This window comes from Cavia porcellus, unplaced genomic scaffold (assembly GCF_034190915.1).
Source record: "Cavia porcellus strain 051 isolate PalLab524CR breed Dunkin Hartley unplaced genomic scaffold, mCavPor4.1 scaffold_22, whole genome shotgun sequence".
In the NCBI taxonomy this organism is placed as follows: Eukaryota; Metazoa; Chordata; class Mammalia; order Rodentia; family Caviidae; genus Cavia; species Cavia porcellus.
The window spans coordinates 22297533-22317972 of record NW_026947505.1 but is presented as its reverse complement, the minus strand read 5'-3'; the positions used below and the strand labels follow the sequence as shown (position 1 = coordinate 22317972).

The 20440-nt window shown below is 36.8% G+C and overlaps 1 protein-coding gene across 3 annotated transcripts in view; it reads left to right on the top strand.

Annotated features, from left to right (window-relative positions):
* The window catches only part of Rgs17 (regulator of G protein signaling 17), a 126956-nt gene that overhangs the window by 69172 nt on the left and 37344 nt on the right, over window positions 1–20440 (top strand). The window contains exon 1 of one of the 3 annotated variants that reach the window (XM_063232922.1): window positions 8492–8907. The exons of the other annotated variants lie outside the window; for them this stretch is intronic. The gene's annotated coding sequence lies outside the window, so the exon portion shown is untranslated. Of the gene's footprint in view, window positions 1–8491; window positions 8908–20440 lie in introns of those variants that run through there. 3 annotated transcript variants of the gene reach the window in all.

Sequence of the window (20440 nt, the reverse complement as noted above, 5' to 3'; positions counted from 1 at the left end):
TGTAGAGGCAGCCAGCCACTGCGCAGCGGGAAACCCAAATCGCGGCTTACAATGGCGCGGGGTCCAGCCTCCACACCGAGGCTTTTCTGTTCCTGTTTTAGCGCCAGGACTGCATTCCAAGTTGGTTTCTCTCAGCCCAGTTCGTTCCTGAGTCAGCAGAGCATATCTCCACCTGCTTATGTTTCCTTAGTCCGCACCATTCCTGGCTTCTGAGCCGAGTCTTTCAGAGAGCCTCCGGTAGTTGCTGTTATCTGTCCGCCATGTTCTCCTATTTGTGTCTTTTAAGCCACTTAACTTAGATGTTTATTAATGTAAGATGAAATATGCAGAATGTAGCTTTGGACCAATGAGTTAATTTACTCTCTTATGTGCTGAATGATCTGAGATGATGTCAGTGCAAAGCTTTCTTCTTGTACTATCAAGTACAAGAAAGAATCACATTGAACTGTAGAAAAAGACCCAAATGGGTCTATTACATTTAACTGAAGCATAAATGGAATGTATTTAGTGTATTTCAGCTCCTTCTGCAGATGTTTCCACCATAATATCAATCTCTCTGTTCCCACCTACCATGTTTAAACATTGTGCTGTTAACTTTCCATAGCAACTATTCCTGTTTATATAACTATTATTAGTAATTATGTGAATAATTACCATCAGAGGAAACAGTCTCTGACACATGGTCTTTCAAATGTTGTTGCTTTGTTTTTTTCTACAGTTTTTCTCTTTTTCACATTTCAAGTCTTTTTTTCTTTATTTTAACCATGTTTATCTTCTTTATGTAGATTGAAATAATGAGCATGGCTGGTCTTAAAAAGGTTGATGAATCTCAAAGTGAACATGTCACATGGATGAAAGTGCCATCAGTCCTTTCCCAAGTAAATAAATTATGACTATGTATTAAACACTGGCTTAAAAAAACGACACAGTTGCTGGGAGTTTAGTTCATTGTATAAGTACCTGCCTTGCAAGCGTGACATCATGAGTTCAGTTCCTGGTACCCAAAAACCAGAACAAACAAACAAACAAAACAACAAAGGCACAGTGCAAATAAGAAGGCCGTGCTAAGCATTATTGTCATTGTGCAGTTTTTATGACAACATTTCCTCTTACTGTATTTTTGTCTTTATTTTCTCTCTAAGCAAATGCTACTATCCTAAAATCAAGCAAAGCCTGAACAAGTCTGGGAGAATTAAAAATTCAAAATCAATTTTTAACAGCATTACTTCATCTGTGTTGGTCTCCCAGACTTCCCCAAATTTCTAAATAGCTAAAGGACCTTCCCCTTCTTTTTTTTTTAAAGGCATACAGCTTAATTATGCTAATGAACAGAACAGAATCTCAGTTCCAAATCATCAACCCCTTCTTCATTTTAATGTACAAGTCAAGCCTCTGTTAGAGAACCTTTTGGCCTCACTGGCCTAGAAATCACCTTCTCTTTCCCTTGTTTTGCTCATTTAAGAGAGACTGATTGAACTCACTGGCCTTTGAGCTTATGCATGGTGCTTTTCACTATGCACCATTTTGATAACATCACTGAAGTAAAATTTCACTGAGGTTAAAATGTATTTGTAAAATTAAACATTAGCTTGTACTACCTTGCAGAGTACACAGACATTAGTAGTTGTAGGAAAAGCAATGTTTTAAAAAGGGAGATAAACTTTATGAGAGATATTTCCCTCCTTAAACTTTTTTTTTTCCTCTGAGCACAATAGAGGAAAAGCTACAGCTCACCACAGCTTCAGCTTTGTATCTAGTAGAGCTTAATCGGACCCAAGGCTCTTCTTTCATGTCCACCAGTGGTACTAAGATGCATGACCTGGCCTCTGCCCTCAAGGAGCTCATTCTTGCAGAAAAATTTCACAGATGGCAAATCTAGATCAAATGCGAATGACAGGTAAGGTAGAGAAGTGCTGGGTGTCTTCCTAAGGCTGGGAGTGTCTGAAAAGATTTTCTGGAGGGAACATCCTCAGCAGGTACTAGAGAAATCACAAACAAGGAAGACCCTCCCCCCATCTGCAATCCTTTGTAGACACTAAGAGGAAAGTAGCTATTTCTTCCCCAAATGGGCAGAAAGGTAATGACAAGTATTATGGTTTATATCTAGATGTTCCCCAAAGCGTCACGTGTTCAAAGGTGGGGATTTTGGAAGGTAATTAGATTATGGGACCTTATAGCTGACTCACTATTAGATCGTAGTGTCTATGTGATCAGAGATGGGTCTCTCAGGGCGTGGTCTGGAAGGGTTTATCTCCTTCCCAAGCTGCACTTTTTTCTGCTTCCTTCCTGTCCACCAGGCTATGAGCAGCTTTTCTCCACTTTGCCTCTTTGCTATGCCATGTTGCCCTGAAGTCTATAAATCATGAGCAAACTTATAAATTGTGAGCAAAGTAAACCTCTCCTCCTTCCAGTTATGGATGTCAAGCATTGCCCAGATACAAGGAAAGTAACTGAAACAAGGAAGATGAACATGAAAAGAACCCAGTAGTTGAGAATGCACTGAAGACACCCAGTGGATACTTAAAGCTATGGCTGTTCCCAGACATTTTATTTACATTACATGAGGGTGGTACTTTGGGACTATTGTGAGATAATATAAGAGTTATTCGTAAATAAGCCCAGCCATACCTTCATAACTGATAAGATAATTGAGACAGTTACTAAGTGATTAATAGGGAGGTAGTATAATAAGGACAGAGGGAATTGGCGTGCTGGGGAGAGGAGCAGATGCGGCAGGGTGGTACAAGAATGGCATGCACTTTAAAACCTAGGAACTGTTTATTTCTGGAATTTTCCATTTGATATTTTTGAACTTCAGCTGATCATGGATAACTGATATCACAGGAAAGTAAATTTGGTGGACAAAAGTGGACTGTTGCACTCCACTAGCCCCCTTTGATCTCTTCTGCAGTTCTTGATGTGCATAGAATATACCACATTGTTCTGTCTCCTCTATACCAGTTGCAGCCCCTAGTAAGCCAGACCTTCAAATTTACATCTCATTGTAGCCTGAACCAGTGTTTCCGGGCTCACTTTAGATCTTAATCACCTATAACTCCATATTAGTTCATATTGCTAAAATGCAGATGCAGATCTAGGAAAACTCAGGGCTTTATGTCCTGGTTTCTATCCACTCTCTGGATGATATGATGCTGCTACATTATGGAGTACACTTCAAGGGCAAATGCTCAACTTGAACTCCATATATGAGAACCTTGGTAAATGCCAAATCAGTCTATCACACTTGCTATGTATTTAAAAACCCATTGTAGGATTTCAAAGAAAATTGCCATGTATTTTTGATGAAATATGAAGACATATTTATTCAGAACCAATAATAATAGGGAAAATTGTGAATAACATTACAAATTATTGAGTGTTTTCTGCTTGGCACCCTGCTAGGTTTAGTAGTAATAGTGATGATGTATGTAGTTTATTTTTTTAAAACTACTGCATGAGTTAAATAGCCATTTATCCATTTTATGTACCATTTTATGTATCCATTGTCCATTTTACAAAATATAGCAGAGTTCATCTGACATTCAATGCCACATAGCCAGTACAAGGCAGACCTCTGTGATTCATGTCTAGAGCACTCTTACTCCAAAATACTGCACTCTAAAAGCTTAGTCAAAAGAAACAATCCTTTTTTTAAAAAATTTTCCCTTCCTTCCTTCCTTTTTTCCCTCACCCTAGTTCTTCTTTCCTTTTGAACAATTTCTTCCTGTTTCACAATATTCATTGTACATTTTGGTCCTTATTTACTCTTTTAGTTTCTCACACCAGGAGACAATGCAGTGTTTATACATGAGAATCCAATTTATTTCACTTAAGAGTATGGTCTCAAGGTGCATCCATTTAGAAAAGGATAAAATGGAAACAAAGCTTTGTAAATCGGGAGGGGAAGATCGGTTGAAGAGAAGAGGGGACTGGGAAGAAAAGAGGAATCAAAATATGTCATGTATGGGTACAAATTCCCTATAGTGAATATGCTCATTATATATATAAAATGTAGCAATAAACTTAATTTAAAAAAATAGAAAATTAATAAAAGCACTGAATCTTGAGTAGTAATTGTGAGGTTTTGTTGAGTAAGAAGAACCAACTCTTCTGGGGAAAAAATTAGTGGCTGATCTACACAAGGTGCTCTTATCAAATAATGCATTAGAATATGTGTCCAGGTGATTTTATACAAGAGCCAACACAAGGAAGGGGATGGTCTGATTCTGTAATTTAAAGATACAGGAAAGCACAGGAATCATTGTGTATAGTACTGGTATATATTTACACATAACTACACATGTGTGAATAGCGGGGGGGGGGGAGACAGAGAATTGCTGACTCAGCAGAATGTGACATTTTAGCAATGTCACATAATAACTAGGGAAAGGAAATTTACAGACATATTAACTGAAGAAGCCAGCTACAGATCATCCAAAGTATGGATCATTATTATTATTCATTCTTAGTACATAAAAGCTTACTTCTTGATAGTGTTCATGTAATTACAAATGTGATGATTTTTTTGAAAATACATGTAAAAATACCTCCCCTTCCCCACCCTAGGAAACATTGGTTTCAATGTAACTCTTTTCAGATAAGGGAGTCATGAAATAAAGAGTAACTTTGAAAGCTTATTCAGTTACATAGATATATGCTGGCTTAGCTGAATCAGGCTAGTGATCAAAAATTTTAAACTGAGAAGGAATGCTTTGCCTTACTTTACAATCACAACTATGAATAAATGTCTGCATATAGTGAATTGCTTCCTTGTCTGCCCCACTGCTAAAGAAGGCCTCAAAAATTTGGCTTATTTAGCAAATACCTTTTTGGGGCTTAACACTGAATCAACAACTACATGGTAGAACTGAATGCTTTCACTAAACATGACAAAATGGTTGCAATTATAATGAAATTTGATTGTTGGATAACGAGATGATTGTGGTTACTGTGAGTCACTTGAGACTTTGTTCATTTACATCCGATAAAAATTACGGTGTTAGTAGTGAAACAATAAAAAGAAACAAACCATTAGTTTTCTTTCTTCACTGAATGAGCCTTTGTGTAGATCTCTGAGATAAGAAAATGCTAACTGATGGACACAAAAACTTTATAACTCACCATATGGGGAGTGAAGTGATCTCACCGCAAGAAGATAGGATGGAAATCATCAATGTCTTTAGCCTGAATACATTGGGCTGCTTCAAGTTTTTTGCACATTGTGAAAAATTCCTCTTAATATGGTAAGTTACTGGCTTATGAACATTCAAGTTGCCAATTTTCACAGATGTGAATGGACCTCACGTTATGAACATTTACAAATGTGAACAAATTGCAGAAGTAGCTCATGGGTTTCCAGGATATTGTCATAGTTGTGTTGCTGTGTGCATACTGCAGAGTACAATAGTGTGAAGTAGTTTAGTGCTCAGTCAGAGCCCAGGATGTCCAGAAGAAAGAGTTAAAGCAGTGGCGATGTGGAGAGGACCGCGAGAAAGCACAAAGCAAACATTGTGTATTTGTGTCAAAAGTGCACAAGACTGTCTTTTTCTAACTTACAAGTAAATCTGATTTATGAATGTTCTCCTGGAATGGAACTTGCTCATAAGTCATGGATTAACTGTATACCTTGTGAGAGCTGCCATATTGGGTACTTACTGGATGTGAAAAGATTCTGTCTGAGTATTTGTTCAGTTCTTTTAACTCTTACAGTAGTGTAAACATACTGATGCACTCTATTATCATCAGTTATTATCTGGCAGTGAGGAACCTGGAACACAATGAAGTCATTGACTAGCCAGAGGTCATCCAGTTGATGACAAAAGCAAGATGGGGACACAGACAGCATGACTCGGGGTTGCATTTACTCACTGTTCCGTGCTGCAGCTTTAGAGTGGAGATGAAGGCTGCTGCCATTTGTGTATTTATGAGTTTGACTTTTGAAAATATTTTGACATTACGAGTGAGACAAAAACTAATTTCTGTGTGCCAAATCAGTACTCCATGTATCTTAATTTTCTGAACTTGAAAACTACAACAGCATTTTGACTATTAAGAAAGATGTAGGCATTCTCTAGAAGGCAGAGGCAAAAAGATTGAAAGTTGAAGATCAGCTTGGGGAATTTAGCAACACTGTCTAAAAAGGAAATGTAAAAAGGGGTGGGATGGGGAACTTGAGATGTAATTCTGTGAAAACTTTGGATTAAATCACCAGTACCGCAGTTCAAATAGTGGAAAAAAAGAAGAAAGGGGAGAAGGAACGGAAGAAAAGGCAGGTGTAGCAGCATTATTTGTCTTCCAGAGTTAGTAAATAATAAAACTATCACTCTCATATGTGACACATATCAAAATACCCAAATTTTGTATGAATTTTTAATATTTTTAAAATATTGTTAATAATTTTAGTATTGACCTTGAAGCAATATAGATATGAATTTACCTCTCTCCTGTATGCGGGAGATTTGGAAAGAGATAAGGAGCACTATGCAATTTCAACAGATGCTTTAGGGCTGTAAGAATTGCATGTGAAATTTCCAAATTTTTGCTGTGTGGAAATAATTATTTTTAATAATCACAGAGGAACTTCCCATGTCACTGTCATCAATAGTCAGTATTTATTGTATATCTGCTACAGACAGGAAATTCTATGAGATCCTAGGAAAATACATTCCTTCCTGTTAAGAGTTGTACAGTCATATTGGAATACAATATCCAAAAAAAGGGAAATAATAATGTTGTTCAATGCTCAAGAATCAACAATATGGGAGATACAAGAAATCGATATAACAGTGGTTCTTCATCAACCTTTCAGTTACATTTTGAAGAGAGAAATTAGCTTGGGCAATTCACTAAAAGAATGAGGATCCCAGAACCAAGAGAGATTCTCTCCATCCTGAAATTTCGCACATACCTGAAAGTCAACCTCTTTCTTTTTTTTTTATAAATTTTTTTTTGTCTTTTTCCTTTTTTTTTTTTTTTTTTTTTTTTTATCGGTACCAGGGATCGAACTCACAACTGCCTGCTTGCAAGGCATGAGCTTATGCTTGCTGAGCTAAATCCCCAGCCCCCAAGTCAACCTCTTTCAAACAGTCAGTCAGCCTTGGCTTCAAAGTTCAAGAATGCTGGGCTTGAGACTCGCCACACAATGAAATCAAGTTTTTACCTGAGTATCAGTCAGAATTTTCTTAGTTAGGATCTAGAATCTCTCCATGACTTGTACTCATCAGCTCATCCTCTAACATTTGAAATCTTGCAAGGCATATTTATATTCTTTCTTACCTGGAATTACTTTAAATATTAGAAAATTATGATTCAGATTCTTTTTCTCTGGGATAAATGTCTTTGCTCTAAAAGGATTGTTCTTATGAAGTATTCATGCATTTTTTAAACTTTCCTTCCAGTCTTTTGAACATACTTCTTAAATTGTAGTGACCAGAGCTGACCATAACAAAGCCAGGCGTGCTGGTGATTCCTTTAATCCCAGCACCCCAGAGGCTGAGGAAGGAAGACTGCCATGACTTCAAGGCCAACCTGGGCTACATAGTGAGTTTAAGGCCGACCTGGACTGATGAAACCTCACACACACACATGCACACAGAAAATAGAACATGGTATTTAACCAACTAACCCAGAGAAGACTTATCCCCATTGGTTTCAGTAATCATCCTGCTATTAAAGCTTTTCAATTTTCCATCAACTCCTTTGTTCGGTTAATACTGAAATTACTATTTGATAAATTACTTAGAACTTTTCATATCCTCTAAATAAGCCATGTTTCACCCATCCTAGTTTTAGGATAGTTGATTTTAGAACCAACCTCATATTAATCTTTCTAAATTTTATCTTGTTTTATTTAATTGTTCAAGCTATAAGATGATTTTGTTCCCTATATCTGATACAAAGGAAAAGGGAAGAAATAACTAAGTAAAATTGTGTGCAGGTAGAAATTGGGTCAGAATTTTCTTCTAATTCCTTGGAAAATAAAAGAAATGCACAGTGGAGGAATGATCCTCTCTGATTTCTATGTGCATTTTGTGGATTTTCCTTATTAATATTTTGCTTAAGCATCAGATGGACCATGACTATACAAGGGTCATTAATTCCACGGTAGCATCCCCAGTACCTCACTATCATTGTATAAGGGCCAAACAAAATATATTTAGAGATGGATAGTGGCATTCTGGGATGCCAGCTTCACACCTGCCTGGTCTGCTCTGCCCTGAATCCCAGGCCCTTTCTAGGCCTGCACCACTGAGAACATCTAAAGTCTTACCTCTGGGTACATATTTCTTTGAAAAGGAGTGAACAATTTCCACTGCCTGTGCTATAAAACTAAATGGTTTCTTTCACAGCAAGTTAGAAAAGAGGGGACAAAGAATTTCCTCCATGTATCCAAAAGTGTTTGAGTGTGTCAGGCCATCATTCTGCCTCATTTGCATAACATTTTTGATGTTTTATTTGTGACATTAAAGAAATTTATTTTGCTCAAAACTGAAGTGGAACTTCAGAAAAAATAAATCTAGCCAGTGCCCTGTTTGCACCATATTTACAGTTGCACACAGGAAGTAGGTACAAATCAATGCTGCAGCACTGATCACCCAGCGCCAGCAGGCTGTGTTCTTTGTGCTGATTGGAACTTACCAAAGGAGCTGCGTTGGCCCAGTCTTTTGGCAGTGCTTGTAGATGGTATTGCTTTGCCGTTTCTGAGCCTAATTCTTCACATGATGCAGCTATGTAGCTAAACTATAGGGTACTGTTTTTCAACGTAACCATATGTCAGGAGACCCAGGAGAAGTTTCGACTGGAACACAGAAGAGATGATGAGCTGTTGGTATTCAGGGACATATAAATCAGGCAGAACGACTGAAGCAATCTGCTCCAGATGGTATGAAAATCTACACAAAAGAATCAGTGAGTACGAATCTTTTTTCTAGAAGGAAGATGTTTATAGCACAACACATAAAATTCTCTCAAAAAAGCACAAAAAAGCACTTCCTTTTAATATTTTTCCTAGCCAGTCAAAAGCCATAGATGATTTTGAAAATCTAATGAATGTTTGCTTCTTTCTACATTAATTTCAAGCCACATCTTTAGAGTTATCCTGAATAAAATGAATACCAAAGATGAGATTTACCTGAATTTTTTCAATTTCCTATTTGAAATTGAGCATTTAACAGTGAAAAAGTTAGGATATTCAGTGTTCAAGAAAACTATTGAGTCTTTCATAGTTTAAATGTTCAGGGTATAAATAAGGACTCCCGTGTGTGTGTGTGTGTGTGTGTGTGTGTGTGTGTGTGTGTGCGCGCGCGCGCGCGCGCGTATGTGTGTGTGTCTGAAGAAGAAAATTTTAAAAAGATATGTACAAAAGATAACAAAACAAATACTCCTACGCTCTATGTTCCAAGTAAACAAAAATTAATTTTTACTTTGTTTCAGGTTTTTTAAAGAAATAATTGGATAAAGTTGAATTCCTTTCTTTTCCAATTACATTTCCCTCATTATCTTCCCAAAATACCCAGTCATGAATTTGTTTCATGCTCTTACAAATTTTTACATGTGTTATCCCAGTGACTAGGTATTACTATGCTGTATATTCATGCAAATTATTTTAATGATACTGTATTTAATATTTTGTCATTACTTTTTCCATTAAGCATTGTTTTGGAAATCTCAAGTTGGTTCATACAGATATGTTACTCATTTTAAGTGCTATTTACATATATATGTAATATATAATATATAATCATATTTCTGAAAAGAATAAAATGTGGTTGCAGCTTAGCTTAGGCTGCTATAACAAAATACCATCAACTAGATGGCCTACTCACCAACTTAAATTTATTTCTAATAGTTCTGGAGGCTGGGTTTTGAGATCAGTGTTCTTTTATAAGGGCTTTATTTTATCCATGAGAGCTTCCCCCCATGATTTAATTCCCTCATAGGCTACACTTCAAATGTTATGACATTGAGTATTACATTTCAACAGATGAATGTGGTGGGAATGCAGCATTCCATCTATAAAATTTTGCCCATGGTTCTAAAATTCATGGTTTCATTACATTCCATATATATTCATTCCATCCCAGCAGCTCCAAAAGTTTGAAAATCAATTCCAAGATATAAAGTTTAAAGAAGATGATCCATCTGTTTTCAAAATTGGGCACAAATGAGATTCAAAGTACAGTTCATTCTTAGACAAAATTCTTGTCTGTGAACCTATAAAACAAAGGAATTCATGTATATACTCTCAAATTACAGTGGTTCTCCAGAGACCTATCGAGTAGCCCTTGCCCTTCCAAAAACGAAGGATGAGGAAAACAAAACAAAAAAAAAGGCCCTAGTAATTTAAGAGGCCCCTAAGATGGCAGGGTTAAGATGGCAGATAGATAACAACTGGCTACAGAGGCTATCTGAAATAGTCAACTTAGAATTCAACATAATTCAGAGTGGGGAGCCCCAAACAGGGGGAGATGAATTCTCTCGTCCCAAGAAGAAATTAAGGTGAGAAGAACCAACCAAACATACAGTCTTGGTGCTATCATTGGAACAGCTAAAGGATCAGTGCTCCTGCCACAGCAGGCGACTTGCCGAAAATCCGAGGTCCTGCTGCGACTTGCTGAGCCGTCTAAAGTCCTGCCACTTTGACTCGCTGGAAGTGCAGTTACATTGATTTCACGGGTCGGGGAGCCGGAAAGCTGAGTTGGCAGGGTGCCTGCATCGACCTGTGGTGAGTGACGGGAGTGGAGCCTTTCCACAGAAAGGGCCTAAGGCATACGACATTCTGGGACCGGGCAAGACTGGCAAGTACAAGGGGCAGCAGTGTATTCTGTCAGTAGTTCCCTTCCCAGATGGGATTGGTGGAGTGAGCTAGGCTTGGGTCACATGACCTAGCTGAGACCTAATAGGTTATCCGAAATCAAGTGCCTACAGCAGTGGCGCACACTAACCACACTAACCCTGTGAAACCTCAGAAGTTTAAATGACCCAGGGGAGGTAGTGCAAAGTAATACAGTGCAGGCCACAGCAGATTGATTGATCCAGAGGGGAGGGGCCAGTATATGATGTCCCTGACTGCAACTCACTAGCACATGGCAGTGGGAAGGGTCATCTAGCCAGTGTGCTTTAGAAGAATTGTAACCAACGAAGAAAGAAACTGAGGCCTCCTGGAAGAAGCAAAAAAAAAGGGAAGAGGAAGCAAGAACAAAAGGTCCCCAAGTCTTAACCCTGAGAACATTGACCCAGGACAGGTAAATACAAAGGAGAATGAGAACAGCAAACATGCAATATCAGACACAGCACCACTGGACATAAAGAGATATCTTCAGGACCTCATAAAGGAGTTCAAAAGGGAAATATTTAGCCAAGTAATGTAAGATATAAGAAGATTAATAAGAGAGATACTAAGCACCCCACAAGCAGACACAGATGGAAGAAGGGAGAAACTCAAAGGAGAGAACCATTTGATGAAGAATATAAAAAATATAGAATACATGAAGCAGATTCAAAGAGATTACCAGGAAATTAAAAACTCTATAGAAAGATGCCAAATCAGCTTGAAAGAAACTAAGGATAGATTATACAAACTGGAGGACAGTTTTGCAATGTGGGAAAGGGAAAACTTTTTAAAAATAACAAGGAAATAAACAGTAACAATACAAAGGCTAGAAGACGATAAGGAGATCTATAACTGGAGAATAAAGAATGTGAATGAAGAAGCAGGGGTACAAACAAAGGAACTACAAAGAAATAATTAAGGAAATAATCACAGAAATAATTAAGGAAAACTTCCCAAACATAGGAAAAGGAAATGATATTCTGATATATGGGGCATACAGAACTGCAGCCACCTACAACCAAAACAGAGCTACACCCAGGCATATAATAAGATCCCAGAAATTCAATATAATAACAGAATATTAAAAGCTGTTAGAGACAAGAAACAAATAACCTATAAAGGAAAGCCCATCAGGATAAAGGCAGACTTCTCGACACAAACCATCAAGTCAAGAAGAGCCTCGAGTGAAGTATTCCAAGCCCTGAAAGAAAATAACCTCCATCCCAGACTGATATACCCTGATAAACTGAAATTAATGGAGAAGCAAGATGCTTCCAAGACAAAGAGGAACTTGGGAAATTCGCAACCACCAGTTCAACTCTACAGAGAATACTGCAGGGCATTCTAGAGAGAGAGAAAAGTACTAGTTATTCCAGGAACAGTGGCAGATAAGCCTCAATGAATGGAGCAGAAGACAGAATAAAGAAGATAAGCAGACAACTGATGGCAAAAAAAGAGCATAACACAAATGAGGCAGAGAAGATTTTATTCAAAACTGATATGATTGATAGTATCAAGTCTGAGTATAGGCAACTACACTGAAGATGACAAGACTCTACGATACACATTCTGGTTTGATAACTGTCAGTTTTTGAAGTTCTATACTATATACGAAGTTGTGTTTTTATTAGTACTGTTATGTACTGATATATTCAATTATACTATGTCTGATAATATAGCCAATTCTACTGGAGATAACAAGAGACAACACAGGAACCATGGTAGAATGCTTTGTACAATGGTCTTATATTATTTTTGTTTCATGTGTTTATAGGAATATGTTTTGTTTTGTCTTGCTTTGTTTTGTTTTTCCCTCTAATATAGAAAGGATAGAAATACATGTTAAGATTCATGCATGTGTAGAATCTATAAACAGTTTATGAGAGCTGATCTTAAGACACATGATGAAATGAACAGATACTTTGAAGAAAAAGAGACTAAAATACTCAGTGCTGATCCTGGAGTATCATAATGTGAAACCCAGCAATAGTATTATTCTTTGTTCGGAGTGATATTAAGCCTGCTGGGTTTATTCAATCTCAACATAATTGAAGTTATAGATAATTGCATGTATGTGTAAGTGTATAGGATTGATAATCATATTTCTAAGTTTTGTTGGATAGTTGAACAGAACTGGTTGCAATCTCACTGTTTGAATCCCCACTTTATATGCTCCACTTTAGTATTATGAATAACTATTTGTAAGAAGACAATCTGTAATCATCAACTAGTGATTTCTTACTGTTTATTTTTTTTCTTTGAAATTATGTATTATTTCTACCCGTTTTCTGCTTTGTTTAGTCTTTCTTTAAATTAAATTTAAAAAAAAAAGACACTGCAGTACCCAGTGCTGATCACGGAGTGTCATGATGTGAAATCCAGCAGTACTATTATTCTTTGTTCAGAATGATTTTAACCTGCTTTAGTTTGTTTAATCTAACCATAAATGAAGATATGGATAACTGCATGTATGTTTAAGTATATAGGATTGACCACCATATTACTAAGTTTTTGTTGGACAGTTGAACAGAACTGTTTCTAGTCTTGCTGTTTGAATTCCCACTTTACATGTTCCATTTTTGTATCTTGAACAACTATTTGTAAAATGACCATATGTAAACATCAACTAGTGATTTCTTACTGTTTATTTTTTTTCCTCTGAACATATGTATTATTTCTACCTATTTTCTGTTTTGTTTAGTCTTTCTTTAAAAAAAATTTAAAAAAATAATAAAAGCCTAGCAAAACAAACTCCATAAGATTCTAAGAAATAATTGATGCTTTTTGATAATGCTCTGCCATCCAGGACCAGTAAGTAGAGATTCCATATTTGGACCCATTGGAGAAGAAACCCTGCCAGTGTGTGAGTGTGGGGGACAGATGGTCAGTGTGTTAGGCAGGGACCAAGCCCCACAGCTCCTGGTTGTTCCTCCCCCATAGCTTTGGTGCAGGGATGTAGCCTGCTAACACAGTGTTATGGATGCCCCTCTTGCCTCACATTTGAAACCAAGAAATTTACCTTTCTGACCTCTGAATCACCTTTGGAGTTATTCTTAGCTTGCCTTGGAAAATTGAGTACAGAAGCTAGATAGCTTGATGGTCCCATCCTATAAAAATCCAAGACATCTACCAACCTCCCTTCATTCCTTTCTGCCTCTTTCCACTTCCTTTTTTTAAAATTTTTATTTAAAAGGAAAAAGAGAAAAAACAAAACAAAACAAAGCGGTGTAAGGGTACAAGTAAAACAACTACAAAAAAAAAAAAGTAAGAAATCACCAGTTAATAGATTACATATTACCATCTTAGAGATAGTTGCTCAAGTCACAGTATCAAAGCATATAAAGTGGACATTCAAACAGTGAAACTGCAAACAGTTGTGTTCAATGATCCAACCAAAAACATTAATATGGTCAGCTATTTAACACCCCTAAACACACTTGCTGTTGTATCTTTCAGAGCACTTTTTTTCCTTCTCTTTTTTACAACAAAATTTACACATTTTGGGTTTTATTACTCCTTAGTTCTTATTACTTTTTTGGGGGGGTAGAATAAAGTCAAATATGGCAAAACAAAGCCTTCAGTCAAAACCAAGGATAGACATAGCACATGATGTAAAAACAGAGTACAAGGTTATCAACAGTGGTTACCATAATGTCTCTTGTTTCCTTAAAAAGAATTGTCTATCTCATTAGGTATTATAAAGTTGAGCAAAACAGTAGAGAACAAGACCAATAAAACTTAAGCATTGTAAACATTACAGGACTTCCAAAGAAAACCCACAAACTGGGAAAAGATTTTAGTGAACTCTTTCCACTTCCTTTTATAGTGTCACTTTATGGGCTTGTGCAGCTGATTAAATTTGTGGTTGATACACTTACTAATCTTTTTAAGAAGCTGCACCCTAGCACTGTGCTGGGAACAAGTCTTTTCACTACTACAATGCAAGTAAACTGAAAAGTTTCCAAATCTCTGATATCTGGCTCCTTTTTACTTAGTTACTCTAACTTTAAGTCATTCTGCTCATCACACATCTTACTATAAGCAGTCATGGAAACAAAGCCACTCCTTCAACTTTGCTTAGTGATATCCTCAGCTAAATATCCAACTTCATCGCACCAAGTTCTCATTTCCAAATCACACTAGAACATAAACACAATGCACCCAGGTTTCTTTCCACTTTATAAAAGAATTGACTTTTCTCCACTGGACAAAATGGAAAAAAGGAATGCAACTCTAACATATTCTTCATTCCCTCAGGATGACATTTACTGTTCATATTTCTCTTAACGTTCTGTATGCCATTATTTAAGTATTGTTTAAAAAGGAAGCTTTCTCTGTAGTTCTCTTCATTCTTTTATGAGTCATCACCAAAACTACCTTTAAAATCATGCTACTCATGGTTTCTTCTGCCATACGCTTCAAAATTCTGCCAGCCTCTCTGCCTGTTACCAAGTTCAAAAGTTGCTTCCACATTTTGAAGTTGTGATGCCAGAGCTATATGTCTCAGGACCAATTTTTGTCTCAGCTTACACTGTGATACCAGAAAATATTATCCATTTACCAACAACAGAAATTTCTCTTTTTTTTTTTCTTTTTCCCTTGCAGTACTGGAGACTGGACCCAGAGTCTTCACACTGTGCTACATCTCCCAGCACTTTTTTTAAATCATTATTTAAATTGGAATTTTTATTTTTACTTTTATTTTTATTTTGAGGGGAAGTTTAGCTAAATTTCTAAGTTGTCCAGGCTGCGCTCAAAGTTTTGACCTTTTTTGCCTCAGCTTCCTGACCATAATGCCTGGCTAACACAAAATTCTGTCTCTCAGTTCTGGAGATTCAGAAGTCCAAGATCAAGGTGCCAACCATGTTTGATGACTGATGAGAGCCCTCATCCTGTTGTAGTTGCCTCCTGCTTGCTGTGTCCTCATACAGTGGATAAAGAGTGAACAAGCACTCATGCATTTCTGAAAAGTGTACCCACACAACTCAATTACCCTAGGTGCAAGAACCATCATACTAGGGATTGGATTTGTGCGTAAGAATTTCTAGATGACATTAGCGTTCAGTTCAGCGGGTTGTTTCCATTTTAAGATATTAAGTGACTTGTAATTAATGTCTTCATATGCAATTGTATAATTTTATCCAAAGTACAGTATAAACATGCAAGTGGAATTTGTACCAGGTTATGTATGTTGTTTTTAGGTTTTCTCAATATTGTTATTTAACCAGATTTGTCAGTTCACATTCCTTCCGTCTGTGTATAAATTTTTAGTTATATGTTTTTAACACCTGTCTTTTATTTATTGGAAGTTTATTTAGAGATGTAAATTTCTGATAGAAATCTAACACCTCCACATCATTTTGAATAGTCTTGACACAGAAATATTCTCTAATTTAAGCCATGATTGACTTGTTTGTTCACTTCTTTCCTATGCCATTGCTGTTAGTATTCTAATTATTATAGTTTCATATTATTGATATCTATTAGACAAGGACTGTGACTTTCCAGCAATGCTTTAGTTATATTTGCCCTTTATTCTTTAAAATACATTTTAGCAGATCTTTATTAAGTTATATGGATGAGTCAATATTTTTATGACACCCATACCAAATTGATAAAATGATTTAGGAAAACCAGCATTTTAAAAATTTCAATCATCTCACGTGAGAAAACAACCTATTTCTGTATTCAAGTCTTGTTTTATGTTTTTGATAGTTTCATAGTATTTCCATAAAGTTCTTATTCAACTTCTGTTAGGCACTTTCTTTCTCATTTTGCTACTTATTTGAGTGATGCTTCTCCTTTATATATGCTAATTAATTGCTATCAGTCTATTAGAAATGTATTGATTTTTGGAAGCAGGGTATTTCTTTTGAATTGTTCTCATTTTCAAGGTTCCAAGAATTTTTTTGTAGATAATATCACTTAGAAATAAAAAAATTATTGTTTCTTCATAAGCTCTTACTCACTTCTTCTAATGTAATTGTATTGGCTAGGAAATTAAAAGTTTTGAATGCTGAATGTGAAATATTTCACTATTCTCTTATTAAAGGGAATACTTGTAAAAGTCATCATTCTACAAATATTTATGTAGGCCTTCTCTATGTTATAGCTATGAAGAAAGCAACACAAATCTTTCTTTCATGGAGTATGCCTTCTAATTGGTTAGATAAATATGCAAGACGTTAGGGTATCATTAATAATACTTAAGATTGAGAAAAGCTAAACAGGAAAATGTACCAATCATGCTGGGGATGGAGTGAGGGTGTTGTGGTTTTAAATAAGACAGTCATGGAAGATTCAACCAAGAATGTAATACTTCAAAAGAGACATGAAAAAGTCAAGCTCTGATTGTGAAATAAATGCAAAAGCCCACATGACGATTCCAGACAGGAATGAGGAGTAGCCAGGAGGCCACTGTGGATCAAACAGAGTGAATGAGGATGAGAGAAAAAGAAGATATATTCAGACAAGAAATTAGAGACTGCATTGCAGAAACTTTGGCTTTTATGCTGAATAAGATAAGAAGTCTCTGAGAGTTTCTGAGCAAATTTAAGTGGAATATTATTTGTTGAAATTCTCCAAATTATGTTTGAAAAGGAACACCCTCGTCACTGTGTTGTGAACAGAATGGAATGGAATAGAAGTGACAAGACATGGTATGTTGGTTACTTTTCTCATGTTGCTGAGCCCAAATACCCAACACCCCAAATTAAAGAGGGAAAGGTTTATAAACTCACAGTTTGTGGAGATAATCAGTCCATAATCAGCTGGTTCCAAAACAGGTGGCATGGCACAGGGCAACCTTTCATGGTGGCAGAAGACTACAAAAGCAACAAGAGCAAAAGAGGAGGAGCACAGAGAGAAGACCTTTTTTTCCCTTATATTTTGTGTAGGTCACACACCCTCTAGGGTGGGTGTAGCATTCACATCCATAATTCCAGCATTGAACCATAATTCAGTGACAAATTCCAGGAGCCTACTCTGTGATTGAATGAGGCTTTGGGGGAACATCCAGACACAAGCCATAACCGATGGGAAGTGGTAGAAACTGAAGGACTGCAGAGGCCTCACCTGCTGATCTGCTGACATGGGATGCAGATGAAATAGAGGACTCAAAGATGAGTCCAAAGTCTTTCATCTGAATACAGAGAAGGGTGAGCCTTTTTATTCACTAAAATTAAGAGAGTTGTTAATTAAGGAGAAAAAAGTTTTGGAAGAAACGAGTCAGATTAGGATATGTTAAGTTTCAGAAAGCCAAGTGGAGTTGTCATGTAGGTAGTTAGATTATCAGATAGGTAGTCGGATTTCAGATAGGTAGTCCTGAATTCAAGAAAATCTAACTGGTCATGTAAATTTGATAATTTTATATAGAAAGCTGGAAGATACACTAAAAAAGTATAATTTCATCAAAGAAATGAGTTCATGGCATAGATTACTATGCTCCTACAAACTTTAAAAGTGAGGGAGATGAAAAGGGAACCACAAGCTGGATGTGGTGGCACAGTCCTGTAATCTGAGCACTCGGGAAGTTGGGGCAGGAGGATTGTTGCAAGTTCAAGCTCAACATGGGCTACAAAGTGAGCCCAAGGCCAGCCTAAACTGCATAATGAGACCCTGTCTCAAAAAGACAAAAAAAAGTGGGGGGAGGGGCATGAAAGAGAAAAAAGTAAACAGTGAAATTTTTATAGAAAAACCAATGTTAAACCAAATGGAAGACTCTTTGCACCAAGGAATCTAGAAGATAAAATTTTATGATCTAACACTGGCAGGCTGATGGGAATCAGTTCCAAATCACCAGCCATGGTGCACCTAAAAATGCAGTTTAAATACATTTTGCAAGCAGGAAGTTCAAATCTGATGGCAGGTTATTACATGATTGGTTACGTGAATTAAGTCACATATTGTCAGGCAAGCTAGTTCTAAATAGATTTACTTAAAAGAAATTATTTACCATAATATAGGAACATCCTGGAGGTGACAAGAGGGCTTCAGCAGAACAAGAAGAGTTAAAATGGTTCTTGACTGGGCTAGTCTGTCCCAAATGTAAAGTCCTTGAAGCAAGTTGGAAACAATATATATTCTTCTAACTTAGAAAAAACACAAGCTGGACTCAGTCAAATTGACCCAACACACCATCAAAGAGAAGCAGTGAGATCCGAACAGTCCAGGCTGACTGAATTTAGCGGGTTAACTATGTGACAAGCAGCAGAAGCATAGTCAGAGACCACTAACTGATTTTTCACTTTGCTAGAAAATATCTACAAGTTTGCTGTTCAGTTATTGTGCCCTTGTATCAAAGGTGAGCAGGTAAGAGTGGGACCCAAGAAGGCAAGAGAAGAGAGTGTATTTCAGAGAGAATGGAGTTGTCCTTGTGTTTCTGTCACTCAATTTGGGCTACCATAATAAAAAACCATAGAATGAATAGTTTAAGAGCAACAGAAATTTGTCTCTCAAGGTTCTAGAGGCCAGAAGTATGAGACCAGGCCTGGAGAGACACCGTCAGTCCATTGCAATGTTGCACTTAAGGCCATGTTGTACTTTGTTTTCTGTTGCTATAACAGAATGTGTAATTTTTGGTAATTTACAAAGAAAAGAATTTTAGTTTGGCTCATAGTTCTGGATCCTGGAAAGTTCATGATCTTGCAGGCTTCTGGTGAGGGCCACATGTTGCTTCAATTTAGCTTAGAAAATGGTGGCAAGCAGGCATTGATGAAAGAGGAAACATAAGGGGAACTTTGGCTTTGTAGCAACCCATTCTCATGATAGCTTGCCAACCCTCATTGGAACTATATTAACACTGTCACAAGGGTAGAGCTCTTTTTATGGGCCCCCATCATGACACCACAGAATTAAGTTTCAGTATGACTTTTGGTGAGGAAAAACCATATTCCAACAATAGCAGCCCAGTAGAAGATGACAACATGACTCTTTAATATAAAAACACAGAGACAGTGTGATATCTATAAAATCACTTTCAGTGGAGGAGTGGGATAGCCCTTACATTTTCTAATGTATATCAACTTAAACAATCAGTTCCTGATTGTTTCCAAATAAGGAAACATCATTTTGTTTTACCCAGTCATTAGTTTCAGTGTCATATTTTAAAACCAAATTCAGTGCTTGTTAATATAGTCTGACACCTTCCCACCAATTTTGTCTTCTGACTAGAATCCAACAAAACTTCAATAATTCAACTAATTTATCAAAAATAATCTCCAATATTAAATTCTGAGTATGGCCCACTGTCACTGTCGTTGAATGCTGCTCATGACTGTTTTCTGTCAGTTAAAATATTACTTCTTTGAGACTAATTCCGTTTTTTTAAATCTTGTAGATCTGTGATTTTACTATAATCTTTGTGTGTTTGGATTTATTTTTATCTTATTTATCCTGTTCAGCATGTGGTATGTTCTTTCTGTGTGAGTGCTTGTTTTGTTTTCTTTCAGTTGTGAGTTTTTAGCGAGTCTCCCTTAAAATACCACTTCCCTGAAAATCTGTTAATTCTCTCCTTATTATAAAAATCATGTTGGTTGCCTGTTGGAGCCTTTCAGTACTCCTGATATACTTGTTTCAGTTCTCTCATGCTGCATGTGTCCGTCTGTACTG